This window comes from Chionomys nivalis, chromosome 8 (genome assembly GCF_950005125.1).
Source record: "Chionomys nivalis chromosome 8, mChiNiv1.1, whole genome shotgun sequence".
Classification (NCBI taxonomy): Eukaryota; Metazoa; Chordata; class Mammalia; order Rodentia; family Cricetidae; genus Chionomys; species Chionomys nivalis.
This window is the reverse complement of record NC_080093.1, coordinates 67,918,479-67,922,841: the sequence shown is the minus strand read 5'-3', so window position 1 is coordinate 67,922,841 and position 4,363 is coordinate 67,918,479. Positions and strand designations below refer to the sequence as shown.

Genomic DNA, 4,363 nt, shown 5'->3' with positions numbered 1-4,363 from the left:
AACTGTTCACAGCAGTTGGCAGTGCTGAGCTCTACCCCCCACCCCCCAAACTGGAGAAGTCTGCCCAGTGCTTTGGCTGCAGAATATCACAAAACCCTGTAGACAAGATGTCACGTCGTCGACATGGTCGTGTTGGAACCAGTCCCAGAGATGACAGTCTCCAGGTGTAGATGGTAAGGTGTCAGGACTGACAGACAATGTCTGCCCGAAACTGAGTGCCTCATTCCACTGGATCTGACCAATACTTCAGAGCCCCCCACCCCCAACATGGTTTCTCTGTATTGTGTCCTAGCTGTCCTGCTCACTTGGTAGCACCTATACTAAAATTGGAACAATACAGGGAAGATAACCATGGCTCCTGTGCAAGAGTTAACAGTTTCAGTGACTGCTGTTTGTACTAATTGATAGTCTCATTTATTTATTATTTAACAGCAAGTTATTGAGGCCTTTACAAATGTCAGGCGCCGTGCTGTGTGTCGGGAATTCATTAGGGAAAAAGGCAGGTGTGTCGCCTGGCTCAATAGAGAAACCAGGCAGAAAGTGAACAAGAAGAAAATAATTTCCAGGTCCTTTTCAGCTGTGGTGGAGGCATGAGGAAGAGACAGCAAGACAGGGCTGTCAGAGCAAACCTCTGTCAGGAGAGGGCATGTAGGCAGAGGAAACGGGAGGAAGCTTGTTGATGGAGCTGCGGGCAGGCCTGCTTTTCGTCCTGCCCGGCTCCCGCATGGTTAGCTTCATACCCAAAATAACAACACACAAACTGTATTCATTTAAACACTGCCTGACCCATTATATCTAGCCTCTTCTTGGCTAACTCTCATATCTTGTCTAACCTATATTTAGTAATCTGTATAGCACCAGTCTTACCGGGAAAGATTCAGCATGTCTGACCTGGCGGCTTGCTTCATCGCGTCTACCCTGGAGAGGAGAGGCATGGTGTCTGCCTAACTTCCCTTCTTCCCAGCATTCTGTTCTGTTTACTCCACCCACCTATGTTCTAACCTATCAGGCCAAGCAGTTTCTTTATTAATTGACCAATGAAATTAACAGATTGATATATGAAACTCCCACATCAGAAGCTGGCAAGGGAGAGGTGGGAGCCTAATGAAATGTGTGTGTGTGTGTGTGTGTATCACATATGTACAGGTACCTGCAGGAGTCAGGAAACAGTATTAGATCCCCTAGGGCTGAAGTTACAGGAGGTTGCGAGCTATGCAATGTGGGTACTGGGAACTAAACCTTGGTCCTCTGGAAGAACAGCAAGTGCTTGAAACTGATAAGCCACCTCCCCAGCCCTTTCTGTATTATTATAGTGCTTTTGTTTTGTAGTCCGTGTTAGATATATAGATATGTTCCTTATTCATGTCATTATGTTCTGTGAAGTCTCTGTGAACACCAAGAGAGCAAGCACCAAACTGTTGCTCCTAAGGAAATACGGGTGAGGTTCCCAAAGGCTGTGGTCATCAGTCCATTAACACAGAACTTTAAAAATGTGTACATTTCTATGTTAGACATTTTCTTTACTATTTATTTCTTGGGTGAATATTTTCTAATATTGAAACATTCCCTTCTAGAGGGAAGGAGGATGCTCATAAGATGTTGGAAGTGACCTTACCAGGCTCAGGAGGTTCACGAAACTTACAATCTTCTCAGATTCCTCCTCTCAAGCTGATAGAAGTCATGAATAACGGCTGGGAGAGGGAACTGCTGGGTGGATCTGCCTGCAGGTTGGACAGGGACTTCCAGGGGTTCAACTTTTGTGAGCTCTCACCCAGGGTGGGGTGGACTTTTTGGTGATGAAGCTGGCTCTGAGTCTCCCATGGTAGTCCTTCACCCAGACTTCTGTAAATAACCCAGTGGACCCATTAGTTCACGAAGCCAGGCTGGGGCGGGATCATTTGTGGCTGGCGCCCTGCCTGGGGTGGACAGGCGTTGGTTCACATCTCCCCAGCAGGAGTCACACAATAGTACTGTGACCCCTCGACTTACTACTGTAACCTCTACCTGTGCAAAGCTCAGCTGACACAGGCATTTTCCCTCCAAGGCCTTTAGGGTCCCCAGACAGCAGCTCAGCACTTTGCCATTTTGACAGTGAAATCTCACCCCAAAGTACAGCACGCAAAAATCCATGACACTGAGTAAGCCTGAGAAGGATACTTGCTTACTGTGGGAGGGCTGAAGCTGGACATTGCCTTGTTCAACCTCGGCTTGGAAAATGCAGTGGGGAGACCCAAAGCTTTTGCTACTCTGTGCCCGTGAATCGCCGCGAGAGCAGCCGATGTACTGATTTGTCAAGAAAGTGGATTTGCAAATATGGGCCCTGCGGATGACAGGTGTTGATGTGACTGTGGCTTGAGGACAGGGACAGGGATGTCAGTGACTCTCGGGAGAGAGACGGGTGAGATTATAGCGCACAGGATTCAGAGCCAGGAGCTGACCAGAGCGTGGAGACCTACACTGCACCCTGCTGGGATCACGGAGAAGCCATTTCTACCCTGAGCCTTCCCCCTTCATGAGGAGCAAAGGGGCATGGTTTAAATTACATCTAAGATCCTCTGCCCTATATGCAATTTGTTCTCTTCTCACTCGGGAACCGAGCTGGCGGTGTAGGAATTAGTAGTGTGTCCACACACTGAACTGAGGTACAAATAATTGCATTTTTTCCTCTGTGTCAACAGCATGCCACTGAGTGCTCTCATGACAAGATCCAGAGGCTTCGCAGAAGAAGGATGCATTTTATGCTTCTACTTGCAAAGAAAGGTCCTGAGTTAAAACTGTGCAAAGAGCTACATGACAAGCTGTAAAAACTTGCATCTTTGAAGCTTTTTCTAAGAGGAGGAGGGTTTTTTGTTGTTATTATGTTTTCTTCTTTTAAATGGTTCCAGGTTAGATATGAATAGGTGAAATGGCAAGAATTACCCAGGAAAGGTTTCAGAGGAAAATTAGCCCAGGGTAGAACTTTGCTGCAAGATTTGATGTGAAGATTGGGGATACCTGGCACGTGGGTATAGTTAACTGCGCGCGTGCACGCGCACGTGTACGTGTCTGTGAGAGAGAGAGAGAAAGAGAGAGAGAGAGAGAGAGAGAGAGAGAGAGAGAGAGAGAGAGAGAGAGAGAGAGGATGTGCATGTGGAGGCCAGAGGTCAACCTTGGGTATTGGTCCTCCCTTTCTCCCTTATTTGAGTCAGGAACTCTTCGAGGCTTGCTGCTCTTCTGGCTAGCTGCTTGGGAGCCCATCTCCACTCTCATCTCCCCATGGAGACACTGGGATTATAGACGTGCTGCTATGTGTACCTTTGCATGAGCTGGGGATTCTTACTCAGGTCCTTATACCTGTGCAGCGAGAGCTCTACCCACTGATATTCTCCCCAACTTCTAGCCAAAAGCCTTAAGTTATAGCAGGAAAGGACCCATTAAGTGTGCGTGGACTTAATTAGGATAGCATGGACTAATTAAATAACTTAAGATACTACGCCGTAGGCCCTCCCTGGGTTTCCCTCTGACCGTGACAAGAAGGCGCCCAAAGTGTAGAAGAAGCGGCTGACGGACATCCTGAAATTCACTTTCTACTGCGTTTCTAATGAGCGTGACCCAGTCACCCACGGGAAGGGGACAGGCATCCATCATGTGTTGGGCTGCTTTGTTTTTTTCCTCTCAAGTCAGAACCCAATTTGTCACTGCCAGATAAGAAGTGAAAAGGTCATCTTCTCACTTTGAAATTTCGGAATCATTTAATAGCTAATTTGTACTGCTAATTACTACCTTTCTCCTCTGTAATTATTTTGAATCATTGTCCTCCTGCTACTATTAATGGGCAGGCAGAAGACAATAAAACATGGCTCTAAGCGTCAGTCCACTGGCGTGGCAAATTGAGCCCCGCAGACATGGCAGACAAAAACTTGCTGTTTTGTTCAGTGTTTCTGGGTCTTTGGAAAAAAAACCCCCCAAAACAAAAAACCAGCATAGGACCATTATTTGCAATTTTCTATCTGGAACCACTTTTCACTGACATTTGTGCAGTGACCTCGTCTTTGGCCAAGTACCAGGGATAAGTTAAACATGCTGTCCTTACTCTTCTATACTCTTGGTCCCTCATATACAAGACTCAACTGTAGGCTTAGTTCACGATCCACAATCCTTTGCAAATCTACTTGCCAGTCCTGTGACCAGAAAGTATAGGAGAAATTGTGGTTTAAATCTGAGAATTCACTAAGATGACGTCTTGAGATGATTTTTGATGTCATAATTCTGGGGTGAGGCTTCTGTGAAAGTAGTCAGGCTACTTGTGAGGCATGCTGATGAGGTTTTACAAGCTGACCTCAGACAGTCAGTCACAATGATGAGCTGTGACAAATCTCAGGAG

General features: G+C 46.6%; 1 non-coding gene across 1 annotated transcript; it reads left to right on the top strand.

Moving 5' to 3' along the window:
- The first annotated feature begins 297 nt into the window (after positions 1 to 297).
- On the top strand, positions 298 to 403 carry LOC130880891 (U6 spliceosomal RNA). The gene has a single exon (XR_009057682.1). It is a non-coding gene; the product is annotated as a U6 spliceosomal RNA (small nuclear RNA).
- Positions 404 to 4,363: the final 3,960 nt, after the last annotated feature.